This window comes from Aulostomus chinensis, chromosome 22, assembly GCF_037954235.1.
Source record: "Aulostomus chinensis isolate RoL2024-O1b breed Wild chromosome 22, RoL_Achi_v1.0, whole genome shotgun sequence".
NCBI lineage: Eukaryota > Metazoa > Chordata > Actinopteri > Syngnathiformes > Aulostomidae > Aulostomus > Aulostomus chinensis.
In genome coordinates, this window is record NC_141341.1 from 1,260,418 (window position 1) to 1,277,759 (window position 17,342).

Consider the following 17,342-nt stretch of genomic DNA (forward strand, 5'->3'; position numbering starts at 1 on the left):
GCCCAAGTCCAAGCTCTTATCTGAGCCAAACTGCTACTAATCCGCTGCATGATTATTTAATTCACCTCATTAGTCAGTTGTTTTCAGCGTGTCAGGGCTTCACTATGCAGACACAAGATATGAAAAAAGATATACAAAACACACAGAAACAAAAAGCAGACATGATGAATCCCATTAAACAAATTACTGATTATCAAAATTGTTTTAATAGTCCATCTCCTGACTGTTGGATTCTTTCAAAGCTTCAGAGCTTATTTTTGCTTCAACCCTTCGAAGTCTACGGATGCAGTATTTGGCAACTACCTAGCGATGACTGCTCAGCTAGAGGGCGAGTGACCAGGCATGCTAGCTGTTCACAGCGCCACCATCAAAACAGCACCCCACTAGGCTCTCACTAGAGGCTACTGCTAGCATTGCTTGCCTCCCTGCTAGCTGCAGCAGCCCTGTGGTTTTCCAGATTTGCTTTGACTACAACAGTCAGTAACAGAATCGTCATGAATGAAAACACATTAGACAGAAGCTCGCGATGACGCCTGCACTGCTTCTGTTTCTCTCCTTAATACAGGGGATTACAAAGAGCACATCAGATGGGAGAAGATCTGGAGAGTCTCAACTGCCTTGGAAAACAAGATGCAGCACCTGGACCTCATAATGACTGCCATGTACAAGTAAATGTACTGGAGAGAAATTATGGCTGCGGGCTGAGGGTTCAATTACTGCCTGACGCATTATTAAAGTTTAAAAAAAACAAAAAAAGTCTTTAACCAAATGTTGTTGAAGAAGCGAAGTTTGTCTTTCTGCAGCCAGAACGGTTCATGTGTCAGTCTTTTTTAGCAGTGAGTCAGAGACGGTGCTCTTTAGATGCTGCAGTAGTTCAGACTCAGGTCAAGTAGGGTCGGACTCCGACTTCTTCCGTCTGATCCACACTGTAATCTGGACAACTTTCCATATATCGAGCTGCACCTGCTTAATCTTACCCATCTATTCAGAAGCCTCTTCATCTCCATCCTCCATCATATGTGGAGTGCATTTAAGAGGTAGAATCAATAAGAATTCAGAGCTTCCAGGAGGATTCGGAGTGTTTCATGGAAAGGTCAGGTCGTCCATATTAGTGATGTGAGCAGCGCGACGCTGCTGCGCTCAGACAGATTTATACATCTATAGGTAGGATAAGGCTGCTGCACTAATGTTTGCAGGCAGACACACACAGTTTGATCGATGTCTCTATCATGGGTGGTGATGGGCTTTCTATAGAAATGGATATGACTTCATACAGAGGAGACGACTGAAAACATATCCATCACGGAGCCCGACGCCTTCCTCCAGCAAGCTGGGCTGTTTGTCAACACTGCTGAGGTGAACAATGTATGGAATTCATTTTAATATTCAATTTATGGTGCTGACTTCAAACAGGATCTACATCAATTTTGCACCGAGCGACCAGTTACAACCAGCAGTTAAACCTTCTGGGAAACGGATGCTGTTCCCTTTATGATTTATTTAGTTCTGGCTGTTTGCTGCATACATGTTTCACATTTAAGACTCCAAAACTACCAGCTTCTATGCAGTCATGTGAAAGGTGAGCCTCTCTTAACCTCTGTCTCTCCCCCTCTCAGCTAAAGGAAACCACCTCTGATTGACTCACTGAATTAATATGAGTATAAATATTTAATGTCCTCAAATTGAATCATTGTATTTTTATAGTGACGTTGTATATGACTGGACCAAGGGTGTGTGTGTGTGAGTGTGTGAGTGAGAGACAGAGAGATCTGAGCAGATTGGGTAAGATTCCCCTTTTATTCACCCTCACAGATCCAGAAGATGTCTGATGACAAAGATGACCAGGGGCCAAGAGGGAGTGAAGCTATCAATGCTCGTGCAGCCCAGCAGCAGGCCGTCTGTACAGCTTTCCTTGGTTCTTCCAAGTATGGAACTGAATCAAAGGAACAGACAAAGGAGCAGATCATAGCTGGAGGGATCCGACGCACAGGTTCGCCACTCCACTGTGGATGTAGTCGGCTAAAGCTGCTAATATTTGGTCTACTAAAACTAGACTAAGACCAAAAGGTTTCAGATGACTTAAATATGACTGAAACTAAATGGTGTGTTATTCAAAAGACTAAGTCTAAATCAGAATTTGCTGTAAAATTAACACCGTTTTGGGTGAAGTATCACTTAAATCATACGACGAAGTCCTTTCAGATTTCTGAAGTATTTTATAACACGTTTGGCAGTGTTGAGTCAGAGCGTCACCATCTCCACGCACAGTGTTTTGCATTATTAGCAAAAGCACAGCATGAGAAATGCAACTCGTGGCTCCACCCCCAAACCGGTACTGACATGGATGAAGGGGTCCTTGTGGTTACGAAATTACTTTCTGATGGGTTGGCTTTGTTGCTTTGTGACACGATTCGAGGCTCTGCCCCTGGAACAGCAGCCACTGCCTGAGTTCCTATAGAGTTATATCTATATCTATATCTATATATCTATATCTATATCTATATCTATATCTATATCTATATCTATATCTATATATCTATATATATATCTATATATCTATATGTATATATATATATATATATATATAGTTCATATCGAGGTTTTTGCTTGTCCTGACAGAACCACATTCAGAATCAAAGCCAAGCAAAATACACATGAATAAATGACCAGAGACAGACAACAATGTTTGGTCTGTAAAGCGCCACAATTCTTCAGTGACCTCCAAACAGCTGACATCATCATCCTACAGCTCCGTTGAAGCTCCACTGAAGCGATCGGTCAACATTCGTCTGCAGCCAGCAACAAACCATTCAGATTGATATGAAGCACTTTTCTTACCAGCACCACTCACCACAACACACACAACCCGTTCCCTGGATCCACATCTTATCTGATCTCTTTCTTCCCCTCGCAGATCGAGGCTGACCTTTTTAAAACATCCACCCAGACGCATGAAATCAAATGTCATTTTAATGTTGTTACACTAACAAGCTGCCCTGGAACAATCGAATGCTACAGACAGATGACGGAGGCCTCGTTGAAGGTTTGGTGAGCCGCTCTAACAGCAAACCTGCAGCGCCTCTCAGACACCGTTAGAGTTCAACTAGATTTCTAGCGTAGCTTTGGGCTTCATATTAAACACAGAGTCTGAGTTAGCTGTGCAGGCGAGCAGCACCTGCCATCTCTCCTGGGGTCTTGAGTTGAAGAAGTGAGGAGACATCTGTGCCAGCCTCAACATGATTGGCCCACGTGGAGCTCCATCAACACCAGCAGCCCCATCAGGATACATTAGCACGAGCACGCTAGCAGGTTTGGCACCTGAGAACTTTAGTAACCATCCTCAATATTTGATGCCAGCACAGATGTCTATGATCTGGAAGAACAAAAGCTGCATCGCACTTCCTTTTGCCCATATTTAGCCATCTATTATTGTTCTAGTCAGCTCTGGTTGCCCACACACTGCAATCATCAACTTGTTCTGAATGCTCCCAACTTTGCTGTAACCAGTAACACACAACTAAAGCACATCAGTGACATCATGGGAAGACTGAGCGCTCTGCCCGCTAGCATGCTAATAGTAGCAAACCAACTGAGCACCAGCACTCAAAAGGTTCAAGTCTGATTTGGAGCTGTGACGGCATCGGCACAAGACGCTGGCATAAGCAAAGAACAGGGCGTGACATGCTGGTTTCACTGGTCTACAAAATTCAAACTGGTTTAGGCTGATAACCTGAACCATGCCTGGATTTAGCCAAAGCCTTCTTTTTTCACTTCACAGCGTTGACAATTTTAATTACTATAATGCTTTGCCTTTTGTCTAAAATACTGAGTTGGTGAAGGGGGGTAAACAGTTTGGTCATTTGAGTGTTTAATAGTGATGGGAGACTGATACAGAGATCACTCCTGCTCACAAGGCATGAAGGAGGGTGAGGTTTGGATGCTCCAGCTATCTCCTGGAGTGTAACAGATAAGGAACCGGTGTTTGTTGTGCACCATCAGTTCCAGATTCAATGGCGAGTCCTTGCTGTGATCCTGCAGCGACTCGGCTGAATCCCAGAAGAAGACGACCTGCAGCAGCGGCAGTGTAATGAGAGCTTTCTGCAGGACAACAACCTCTAAGTAGCACTTTGATTCATCTTGTCTTGTTTATCTAGTTTATTGTTACAGCTCACAGTGAAAATAATGAGAAAAATAAAGCCACTTCTGCTTGACATTTACACCCTCCAACATCGGCTTCAACCGAGGGCGTAAATCCTCATCTTCATCCCGTGATACGTTCGTGTTATTTCCTTTCCAGTCTCATTTCGTGGCGAGCGCTCCCTCCTGCCCCGCAGCAACTCTGCTGTCTGTGCAGCGCCAAAAGAGGCCGTCTCCGCTCAGAGCCATTAACAGTAAATAGGGGTGATTTTGCTTCATCGTGGCCAAGCAGGATATCAATACAGCTCCGTCAATTATCCACGCGATGCAGCGTGCAGCCCAGACAGCGACGGAGGGGCTCGACTCCCAAAAGCCTCCGTCCGCTTGGCTCCCTCCACCTGTGGACTGAGCAGGGGGAGCAGTGGAGGAAAAATGATGGAGGCTCCATAATCGTTATCTTTCTCTGCCGTTACTTACTGCAGGTAATAGTCCCCAGACAGAAGCCCTTTAGGAGCTGCAGCTGATTGTGGCGTCTAATAGAGTCGGGATGGATGAGGCCGAGCTGAGAGCCAGTCATTCCATGATGGAGTGTTTAATGACTGAGGGATATTCCATTTAAGATGTACAGAAATGTCCCACTTTCACTGGGATTTGGTTTGAATATACTTCTGAGGAGTTTCAGGTGTGGAGAAAAGTCCACCGTGATCAGAAACAGGTGCGTTCAGGTGACCTGTGGTACCATTCCAGGCTCGTATCACGTTGCAGGGCCGCTATATGATTCCAGCTGGATAGACACTGTTACATTTGAGCCATTTTGTGACCAGATTGTTGTCACACACACTCACACAAAGTAAGAGCTGAAGCTCAACGAACTCCAATTTGTTCAAATCGCCAAGAATTCAACATCTCTGAGGGGTGTGACCCTACGTCATCCTCTACGGTGAGCTAACCTGAAACCCTGTGAAGCCTCAAGTGAGTGTACGATTATTTTGGAAGCTCAAAACATTTCCACCTTGACAGATTATGAAGTGACAACATATTTTATGTTTCAACTTTGTCAGGCATAGTTTGTTGTATGCATACGGGAGTGAAGAGCACTGATCAGCTGACCAGCCATCAGCCGTCGCCTGCATGATGCTGTGTGACGTTCCCAACAGTAACTCTGTTGAAGAATCATGATCTGATCCCCCTCATCATCGGTCCCGTGCTTGCTCCCCACCAGATGACCTCATATTCTCGGCTTGGCATGCTACATTTGAGGCCTGGTTCCACAGACCTTCCAAAAAGACTCAGTTCTTAAGATTTCAGTCAAAAAAATCCTGGAGTTTGAGTGAAATCTTCAGCTAGCAGTGAGGCTAATTCCTACTGACTCCACACAGCTCCTTCAAATCCTGAGAGTCGAGGTCAGAGAAAGGCTGCCTCAATGTTTTATTGAGTCAGAAACATTTTCACACTTCTGCATTCACACTGACGACCCTCTTCTGTCCAGGATGATGAACCTGACATCAATCAGCTGCCAGTTTTGCCTCCATCCTCATAGATTCAGCCAGGGAACTCACCGAGGAGGCAGAGCGGCGTCCCCCGGTTCAGCGACGCCATGATTCACAAAACGCATCACTGATCAGCATTTAAGGTGTTTCAGGGTCTCCGGTAACAAGGACAGTAACTGGGGCATTAACACCTGAACTGCAAACCCAAGCTGGTCCTGATGAGAAGGCTGGCACCTCGTAGACTATCCCTGGGTGTGTGCGTGTGCATGAGTGTGTTTGTGTGCGTGTGTGTGTGCATGAGTGTGTGTGTGCGCGCGCGCGCGTGTGTGTGTGTGTGTGCGTGCGTGAGTGTGTGTGTGTGTGTGTGTGTGCGTGAGTGTGTGCTCACGCTCCTAACCTTTGTTACCTGTTTGAGATTGTGTCTGGAAACACACCACCCTTATCAGGGTCTCTAGTCCTCATGGGGACCAAAGACCCTCCTGACGAGGAACAACCTCATTTCTGAGTTCCTGGTGAAAGTCAGCGCTGAGCTGGGAGTCGAGAGCTACAATCACTATCTATTTACCACATATGATTTTAGCTATCCATGCAAACCAGATCACATCACACGTGAAAAATATCTCATTTGGGAGCAAGAAGCAAGGTAACAAAAGGTAACTGTCCATCAGAGTCATTTATAACGATGCATTTCATTGAGGGAGGCTGCGTCCACAGACTGAGTCTGAAACACAATCCTCCATAATCAACAATCACCTCCTGCAGCAGCCTGATTATTTCAAATCAAAATTCAAATCACACACAATCGCAGTCTGCCCCACACACACACACATGAATGCACAGAGGAATATTTCCTCATATGCAAGCACACACACACACACACACACACACAGATATGCAGCGGCAGGATAAAGCCTTATTGATTCTCTCTTCCTACGCAGGAACATTACTTCCGAGGCTCGAACTATTGTCAAGAATAAAAAAAGAAAAAGAACAATCAAATGCAGTGCCTGACCGCACGCCAACCATGACGCACGCCACCACGTGCTGAGGGCAGTGAGAAGACGAGGTGGAGGAAGGAGATTTAGGATGCCAGAGGGAATTAGGAAAGGAAGGAAAGATAGGAAAGAGGGAAGATACAAAGACAAATAAAAGAGATTAAATTAGTTCCCAGTCCAACCCGCTGCCACAATTCCACGTCATGGTTATTGTTACGAATGGAGAAAAAAAAACATTCTGATGAATGAAATCAAATTTCAAGATGTTTTCTTCCAATGTAAAACCCCAGAGGAGAAAAGCGTAGTGTTCATGCATTTAAATCATAAATTAATAAATAAATGGGACTGCTAAAACATTCATAACTTAGATTTTTGTCCTCATGAGGACTCGTACTTCTTCTTCTTATCACTTATACTTATTCTTACAAAATATTCTCTGCTGCCTTCTTATTTTTGATAAAATGTCTAGGAGCGACTGTATAACTTGTTGAGTTATGTACTCACACCATCCCAAGTGCTTCCAATAATTTAAGCTAACCATGCAGTTGACTGGTTACCTGTCACCTCCTCATTACCAGTCACACCAAAGTTGGTCATGAACTGCCACCAGAGCAGCACACACAGTCTGCCCACGATACTTCAGTACAGTTAATCCTCCACACACACACCTGTATATTCGTGCATGTATACACTCTGCTCCGACAACTACAGTAACCATCACTGGGTCGGTGTCCATCACACTTCCAGGACATCAACCTGTACAGAGTTCAGCAGGTGGGCAGGAGGGAACACGAGTGGAACCACCTCTGCCAGGAGGGTTCAGCAGGTGGATCCACAGACCGTTTCTCTCTCCTCATCTGGCTGAATCTTGGCTAGTTTTACATTCTTCCAGTGTCATACATGCTTGGGCCAGCACAGGGTCAAGAGCTGGAGGAGAGACCAGGAGACAGGCCAGTGCACCAGGAGAGGAGGAGGGGGGCCATCAGAGGGAAACAACACAGCAGCAGGAGGAGCAGCACTGCCAGAACCCTACAACATGACCTCCAGCAGGCCACTCGTGTTTCTGACCAACCATCAGTAACAGGCCCCATGAGGGCGGCGTGAGAGCCCTGACGTCCACTAGTGGGCTGATAGTGGGCTGATAGTGGGACTGACGTCCACTAGTGGGCTGATAGTGGGCTGATAGTGGGACTGACGTCCACTAGTGGGCTGATAGTGGGACTGACGTCCACTAGTGAGCTGATAGTGGGACTGACGTCCACTAGTGAGCTGATAGTGGGACTGACGTCCACTAGTGGGCTGATAGTGGGACTGACGTCCACTAGTGGGCTGATAGTGGGACTGACGTCCACTAGTGGGCTGATAGTGGGACTGATGTCCACTAGTGGGCTGATAGTGGGACTGACGTCCACTAGTGGGCTTGATAGTGGGCTGATAGTGGGACTGATGTCCACTAGTGAGCTGATAGTGGGACTGATGTCCACTAGTGAGCTGATAGTGGGACTGACGTCCACTAGTGGGCCTGATAGTGGGCTGATAGTGGGACTGACGTCCACTAGTGGGCTGATAGTGGGACTGATGTCCACTAGTGGGCCTGATAGTGGGCTGATAGTGGGACTGACGTCCACTAGTGGGCTGATAGTGGGACTGACGTCCACTAGTGAGCTGATAGTGGGACTGACGTCCACTAGTGGGCCTGATAGTGGGCTGATAGTGGGACTGACGTCCACTAGTGGGCTGATATTGGGACTGATGTCCACTAGTGAGCTGATAGTGGGACTGACGTCCACTAGTGGGCTGATAGTGGGACTGACGTCCACTAGTGGGCCTGATAGTGGGACTGATGTCCACTAGTGGGCTGATAGTGGGACTGACGTCCACTAGTGGGCCTGATAGTGGGCTGATAGTGGGACTGACGTCCACTAGTGGGCTGATATTGGGACTGATGTCCACTAGTGAGCTGATAGTGGGACTGACGTCCACTAGTGGGCCTGATAGTGGGCTGATAGTGGGACTGACGTCCACTAGTGGGCCTGATAGTGGGCTGATAGTGGGACTGACGTCCACTAGTGGGCCTGATAGTGGGCTGATAGTGGGACTGACGTCCACTAGTGGGCTGATAGTGGGACTGACGTCCACTAGTGGGCTGATAGTGGGACTGACGTCCACTAGTGGGCTGATAGTGGGACTGACGTCCACTAGTGGGCTGATAGTGGGACTGACGTCTACTAGTGGGCTGATAGTGGGACTGACGTCCACTAGTGGGCCTGATAGTGGGCTGATAGTGGGACTGACGTCCACTAGTGGGCTGATAGTGGGCCTGATGTACACTAGTGGGCTGATAGTGGGACTGACGTCCACTAGTGGGCCTGATAGTGGGCCTGACGTCCACTAGTGAGCTGATAGTGGGCCTGACGTCCACTAGTGAGCTGATAGTGGGACTGACGTCCACTAGTGAGCTGATAGTGGGCCTGACGTCCACTAGTGAGCTGATAGTGGGCCTGACGTCCACTAGTGGGCCTGACGTCCACTAGTGGGCCTGACGTCCACTAGTGAGCTGATAGTAGGCCTGACGTCCACTAGTGAGCTGATAGTGGGCCTGACGTCCACTAGTGAGCTGATAGTGGGACTGACATCCACAAGTGGGCCTGAGCTCTCAGCCTCATGTGGCTGGAACGCATCAGCAGTTCCTGGACGAGGAAGGCGTCGATGCCATTGACGGGCCTCATGTACTGTTTTCTCCACCGCTGCCACATCACAGCACAGACGGTCCATGAGCCGACTGATGCCCTGATTCAGGTCTGAGAGGAGACCGGACTCGCTACTGAGACACATGATCACGTGTTCTGATTAGTTTCAGCTGCATTTTCTCATATTGACCATATCACAAGTACTGTGTTAACTTGCCACACAAATGTGTGTGTGTGTGTTTGTCCTTAAGTTAAACATTTAAACTTTGTGATGATACAAACACCCAGAAACAAAGACAAACCAATGCTGCAGAACAACTCCAGAACCAAGTCTAAACAGAACCTCTTACTCTAAGTGTTGGTTATGTTCATCCTGCATCAATCGGCTGCAGCCTCTGCAGGAGAAACCAGGAAGACGAGCCAGACAGGAGGAGCTAGGGGAGGGCAGCCCTGAGGCAGCTGAGCTGCTGGAGGGGAAACAGGTGAAGAGGAGGAAGAGGAAGAATAAGAGTAGAAAGACTGAGGTACTCACAGAACGAAGATGACGACACCAGGAGCTGATATCAAAAGATTCCCTCGGATGATGGAAGCCAGTTTAATCTCGACGGGGTCCACGGTATACCATCCACAAGCAGGGGAGCCGGAAAAAAGCTCCAGGGAGGAGATGAATTTCAAAATAGAGGAAGTGAAGCTTCGGGAACTGTTTGGCGGGATCCTCTGAATGTCTGAGGAAATCAAGTCTCAGCTCGTTCCTTCCCAGATTTGGTCCCTGGCTGTCTCTCGGTTTGATTCTTCCCTCTATCAATCCCTCTTTGCTTTCATTTCAAACTTGATATGGAGATTTGGGAAGCTGCAGGGAAGCTTCCACACAGGGCATATCCACACTGGGAGGGAGGGATGAACAAGGCAGCGAGGGGGAAGTGTCCTCCAGATTGAGTAAAGCTCAGAAGACGACGGTGTGTTTGCTACCAAACGAGACAGAGAAAGTCCTGTTTGAGGCTCAAACACAGAGCCTGACCTCTCCCATTTCTCCTTGAGAGGAAAACAAGCCTCTCCAAAAAGATGGATCTGATTTGGTTAAGAGATGAGGCAAACACTCAATGGGGCCAGAGAAAAAGTCATTAACAGAGAGATGGAGATAATGGTGTGTGTCACTGGCACCTGCTCTGCCTCCTCTTTGTCTTCGTTTCCACCTGAGTGGCGGGATTAAGGTGTAGAATCTGATCCTTAATTGGTCCTGATGGTGGCGCCTGTCCAACTTCACCTTCTCTGCCTGGTGAATCGGGAGCGCCTGTCAGTCAAGACTTTGGGCTGGTACAGTCGGAGCAACCTGCTGACTCGTGCTACTGGTTATGTTTGTCCTGTGTTGCTGCCCTGATCTCGCCATGTCCTCCTGCTGCCCCGCCCTCTCTCCTCCTTCCTATCAATCACCAAGACTTCTTCGGCGCTGCCTTTGCTCTCGTGCCAGCGTCTATTTCCCGTCTCTTTGTGTTTGTATCTAATCTCTCCTGCACTTCCTGCGTCTAATCTCCATCTAGATCTGCTGTTGCTAATTGGTTTCAGGTGTCTCTTGCGGCGGCGGGAAGGAGGATTTTACGCCGCTGTCACCGCTAATTAAAAAGATGATTACTCGTGGTACAAAGATTAAAGAGGAAAATAGGAAGAGCCGGACCCGATAACAACCTGGTGGCGCTTTTTAACTTCTTGCTCAGCTTATCGGGTGTGTGTTTGGCGTGTGTTCGTGCGCCCGGCAGCTCTAAGCTTGTTAAAAATGGCCACCTTCAGAGGAAACGTGTCTGGGAGGTTTCCTACATGGCAGCTCGAGCCACACATCACCTCCTGTGTGTCGACATCTTGGAGATTCTTCTAAGACAAAAAAAACTTGTATTTGTTGCTCAGCTGGTCTTCGCCAATGAGCTGCGTGTCAGTCGTTCGGCATCACAGTTCTCAAACAAGAGGCACGCACAAGAAAACCCTCCCTTTACCTTAAAAAAACACGATTGATGAAAACACCCAGAATCCTTTTCTGCACGTGGTTTCCCTCCTCGGTGTGGTCAGTGCGGCAGCTGGAGACCATCGAGTCTTTGAGCAGATGCGGTCGTCATGGCACCGCTGTGACGGTATTGAGACGGCAGCTCAGTGGGATACCCTGGAAAGCTCACACCTGGTGCCTTGTGGGAAATGATGTGCTCAGACGCCACACAGGAGGATCAGATGAGATCTGCAATGACAAGAAAACAGGTTTTGTTGAGGCAAAGTGTCCCGATTGTGTTGAGGCCTGTGACGACCACTGTTGAGCTTATGACATTTAAAAGTAGGGATGCACTGATTGCCCCGCCAGGGACCAGATTCAGATCAGTCTCATATGTTTCACATGTGACATCACAACCTGTTTGGGGCCAATCACAGTCCAGTATGAAACTAATAAGGAGCGATGTTGAAACTGGAAGCCTCCAGTGCTCAAACCTGCACACTTTCTCTCCTCCTTATGTTCATTTAGTCAGAACTACTGTTGTAGCAGACAAATCCATTTATTGACCAAAATGTTTCCCCCTCCTGAACGCCAGCAGGGCTCTTACAGCTGGTTACAGCCAGACTTTCCTCCACATCACAAACCAAACAAGTAAGCAACCGCCGTCTCTGGTGAACGGCGGACGTAAATTCAAAGACTGTTAAAAAGAAACTTTCAACTCCAAAAGGCTGAGGCAGTACGAAGGTCAACGACTTGACGCTTCACTGCTGGACTTCGAGGTTAAACACCACAGCAGAACCCCCACAGCACCAGGCAAGTCTGAGGCCAACCCAGGTCCAAACATGGCGGACCAAAGCTACCCTAAACACACTGTCTAGGTGTGCCAGGTGTGGACTCACAGCTACTCTTAAACATGAAGCAACTTCTTCTAACATGTAAATGTACCAACTGAGAACAGCCACTCCAGTCAAACAGGAATGATCCATCAGAGAGAGGCAGTACAGTTCATACAGGCCGTCTTCAGGGGCTCTTGCAATAAAAACCTCAGTTACCATCGAGAGTCCTGAGGAGCAGCTGCTTCTATTCTCCAACACAGTGTCTCCCACTGACCTTGTTCTGTATTCATTACAAGTCCTGGATGAAAGCCCCAGCAAAAGGAGCTAACACTTAGACTTCTTCCTCACAAGTGAAGACATTAAAAAGTGCTAAATTACAAAGAAAGAAAACACAGACAGTGAAGTGATGCGGTTAACTTGTACAGTCAAGATGATGACAAACAACAGAGGGGATTATGCAAATCTCCCGACCAAATAAACACCCAGACAACAAAACTAAATGAGGTTGACAAGCAGCAACATGACTGGAGTCAGTAAATCATCTCAGTGACACGGAGAGCAACATGGAGGGAAACGACCCCAACAAAGGAAGAAGCATGAACCCCAGAGGAAAGTCAAGTTCACGGGGAGACGGTAAAGTTTTCAGCAAGAGAAATAAGAAGTGAGGAAGAGGAGCCGGTGGGTGGGAAGATTCAGATTTCACAACTGGTGTGACAAGAACCCTGCTGACTCACTCTGACAAAGATGGCCATGCAACCTGCTGAGTCACAGTTCAAGTTGTCATCTATTAAACCTTTAACTGAGGAAGTCGATGATGTCAGATTTCTTCCTCGTGTATCTGCTTTCCAGAAAGTCTGCTCGGCTACAGCTACACCCACGAGTCAGTGTGGTTCCCAGCAGCTGAAGAGATCAGCAGGTTCAGTTCTACATCAGATCCACCAGTAAACACCAGACCGGTGGATGGTGGAGGTTCAGTTCTACATCAGATCCACCAGTAAACACCAGACCGGTGGATGGTGGAGGTTCAGTTCTACATCAGATCCACCACTAAACACCAGACCGGTGGATGGTGGAGATTCAGGTCTACATCAGATCCACCAGTAAACACCAGACCGGTGGATGGTGGAGGTTCAGTTCTACATCAGATCCACCAGTAAACACCAGACCGGTGGATGGTGGAGTTTCAGTTCTACATCAGATCCACCAGTAAACACCAGACCGGTGGATGGTGGAGTTTCAGTTCTACATCAGATCCACCAGTAAACACCAGACCGGTGGATGGTGGAGGTTCAGTTCTACATCAGATCCACCAGTAAACACCAGACCGGTGGATGGTGGAGGTTCAGTTCTACATCAGATCCACCAGTAAACACCAGACCGGTGGATGGTGGAGGTTCAGTTCTACATCAGATCCACCAGTAAACACCAGACCGGTGGATGGTGGAGGTTCAGTTCTACATCAGATCCACCAGTCAACACCAGACCGGTGGATGGTGGAGGTTCAGTTCTACATCAGATCCACCAGTAAACACCAGACCGGTGGATGGTGGAGGTTCAGTTCTACATCAGATCCACCAGTAAACACCAGACCGGTGGATGGTGGAGGTTCAGTTCTACATCAGATCCACAAGTAAACACCAGACCGGTGGATGGTGGAGGTTCAGTTCTACATCAGATCCACCAGTAAACACCAGACCGGTGGATGGCGGAGGTTCAGTTCTACATCAGATCCACCAGTAAACACCAGACCGGTGGATGTTGGAGGTTCAGTTCTACATCAGATCCACCAGTAAACACCAGACCGGTGGATGGTGGAGGTTCAGTTCTACATCAGATCCACCAGTAAACACCAGACCGGTGGATGGTGGAGGTTCACATACACAGGCTTGTGTGTGTCATGTCACTCTTACCTACAACTCAGAAATATAATTAGTCTTAAGAAACTACACTAGAAAAAAATATACGAACAACTTAAACACATAGGAGTGAATTCTCCACTCCCTTGAATATTCTTGACTCCTGATTTGTTTTAGTTCAACTGTGAGCAATGCGCCTAGACCAGGGGTAGGAACCTACCTCTGGTCTCCACAATCATTTTTCTGCAACACGATGACGTCAATTAACACAAGGTGACCGCAGACAGGTCCGGAATTCTCGCGGTGTCACCAAAATTAGCAAACATGCCAACCAGAAAACCAGTAAAGTCACTCGCAAGAATTTTAGCACAAATGTATCGCTGTCACTTTTCGTCTTGTTGAACAGAAAACAGTGAAACACCCAACCGCAGTTTTTTCTTACCTGTACTGATGAAACGTACAGAAACGGAACACAAATGCAGCTGCTAGCTTCATGTGGAGAGTGACGAGCATCTCGCGGGCCCACAGGCTACACCCGAAAGACCAGAGTAACTGATTACCGATGAAGTGATGATTATGGGACGTCAGTTACGATTTTCCAAGAAAATAAAAGAACACATCTCGAAGGATTTGTTTTGATTAAAAATAACACCTGCAATCGCACATCACGTGACTGTCTCTCTGGGTTGAGCTGCGTGCTCAGGCGGAAACAGGAAGTGAGTTGACGAACATGTGGTGGCTGTAAATTTCTCACCATTACACTGGATAAACAGGTAGATTTTATGTGTGTCACATGATAATCACATGACCAACTAGGTGTGGTCATGAGTTGTAAAACACAAGTTCGTTAAACCGTTTTTACCAACCAGCAGGCTTCGGATTTACGAATGGCGCCCAAACGTGCTGTTTGGAACCATTGGACTCTCCATGGTGGAGTGTCCTTACTCCCATTGTACAGACTGACAACCAATCAGGGTGTTTCAGAGGTTAAACTGATCCAGGGTCAGTGGTTTGTAGCTAAAGTCAAGGAAGGAGAACGTGTGTGTTTTCCTGTGAGACTCCGCTGCGCCACTGCTGTCCCAGCTGCTCTCTTCAGAATTGTTCCTCTCGAACAGGATTCCCTGGAACACCTGATCATTCCTGGTGAAGCCTGGACCGCCACCTGCCTGCATGCCTGCCAGCTCACCAGCCCTCCGGTCGGGTTCCTCCTCCACCTGCCTGCCTGCGGTCACTCCATCCAGTCTGGTGAATAAAACCACTGCTTGTAACCATTTCAGCAACATGAACGCACTTTACGTTAGTGTCTCGCTCCAACATGAAGAGAGCGAGGATCGAACCAACGACACCTCAACAGCCACAAAAAAGAAAAAACCTTTACTTGTGTATGTTTTTAACACCAATAGTGTTACTCGTACTTTTGCAATCGTTCAGTATTGTGGCAGTACTTCTACTTGATTCTCAGGAGCATTTCATATCATCTCTGTTGTCTGAAATCACATCTCTTCAGCCTGAGTCTGGCCCACATAATCGAGGTTGAGGTTTATTCCTCTTACTAGCAACCACAGACCTGAATCCATCACTCCGTCTTCAATTGTCTCCTTCTAAATGTTCTCAATTATCCGATGACTAGGATGTCACAAGGTCATGTAAGGTGTGGTTTAAATTTATCCCCACTTCCTCTACTGGGATGGCCAGCTCCTGCCTCCACCTTCCTGCAACGGTACCCAACATGAGCTCTCCCGTTTGTCTGGTAGCAGGATCACACATTTGGTAGGATAATAGCATTTCAGATGAGGAAGAATCCAGCGAGATTAATGCAGATGGGATCTACTGACATCATCCAGCCCCCTGTTTCATATGGTAACAGCATCCAGCAGTGGTCCATCAGTGACAACGCGCACCTCCTGGTGGGAGCAACCTGCCCCGTCTGAAGCTTTGGAATGGACTGAAAACATGAAATGATTACTGGGAGGAACGGCCATGTTGTCTTCCTCTAAATGATGCAGGATTCATCCTGGAGCCCGTGAACTGAGCACGCCAGAGGTGTCAGCGTCTCTCTCCAACTTGACCCGGTGCTGTTCCATGTATAGAAGCAGAGCACCACTCACGTCTCTGCTGAGCTCCATTATACCCAGCCGTTAAGTCGTGCTCATATTCAGAGCCGACCCCACACACAACTCTCTGCTGGGCTCTGCATTATGCTAACACACTGCTGTGCTTTCACCTCTAAATATGGCTGCTGCCATCACATCAGCAAGACAACAGTGTCATTCTCGCTGCTGTTGGCTAACGCGACGCGACTCGGGTGATTCAGACGGTGTTCTTTGGAGCATCATTCACGTGTGTTATTGTGGTTTCCACCTCTCATTACTCACCGGCCTTTTGGAGTATCAGTTACATCACATAACGAGTTCAGTCACATGGTGTTATTTTCAAGATGAACCAGGTTGTCAAAAATACCCCTGACGATGTTCCTAGGCACTTTTGGTTCTATCTTGTGAAAGATGTTCTTTTTCCTGTTCTCAACAGTGATACCTGTCTGACTGAGACAGGAGGCGGCCGTGTGCTGCAGCTCTGGTGAACTGACTCACACCAGCAGCTCCGCTCAGAGAGCCAAATACCGCGTGTTGCTTCTCCGCTGCAGACTAACTTGTTACATAACATCACCTGTAGCTGCAGCGGTGACGACAGCGATGTACGTCCATCTAAAGCTGAGGAAGTTTCCTGTAGTTCGAATCCCAGTGAGCTCCTGATGCTGTCTGCTTAAAGTTGATCAGAGCAAACTGAACATGATGTGAGTTGGAATCACGAATCTCCTGGATTTCATGCTGGATAGCAGCTTGTTGTTTCACATATTGAGACTTGGTTTCAGAGTAGCTGAGAGCAGCCAGAGGGTTTAGAACCCTGTCTCACTGGCAGTTATGTTGCTGAAGGTACGAATGACAATGCTGAATTGTCCCCCAACTCTCAAACTGGACATCGATTGATGAAAGGGGGCGTCTGCAGTGACGTGCTGAGTCTGAAACAGCGTGAATATTTTGGGAAGGCGACCTTCATCCTCTCTGGTAAAGATGTGCAGGCTGGTAGCAGCTAGGCTTCCCCGCCTCTGCTTGTTTTCCTTTTTAAAACCTTCTGTTCCACTTTCACACACACAGAAACAAACCACTCGGAGAGCATTTCTCTGTTTACCTGTCCCGAGCTCGGCTCTAACATTCGTTGGAGAGTCTCCCGCTGACCTAATGTGGGATGGAGGAATAAAGCTAATGCTAAAGGCTAATGCAGTGTGTGGTCCTCCTCCCTGGAGTTACTCAGCCAGACGGGCTCAAATAGCTTGTGAGAGACTGGCAGGTTCTCAGGGTAACTCCG

General features: G+C 47.6%; 1 protein-coding gene across 3 annotated transcripts in view; it reads right to left on the bottom strand.

Moving 5' to 3' along the window:
- Positions 1 to 17,342, bottom strand: part of LOC147240212 (glutamate receptor ionotropic, kainate 5-like) — a 131,845-nt gene that overhangs the window by 103,531 nt on the left and 10,972 nt on the right. For all 3 annotated transcript variants that reach the window (XM_086193322.1, XM_086193323.1, XM_086193324.1), the window contains exon 2: positions 9,845 to 11,533. The gene's annotated coding sequence lies outside the window, so the exon portion shown is untranslated. The remainder of the gene's footprint in view (positions 1 to 9,844; positions 11,534 to 17,342) is intronic.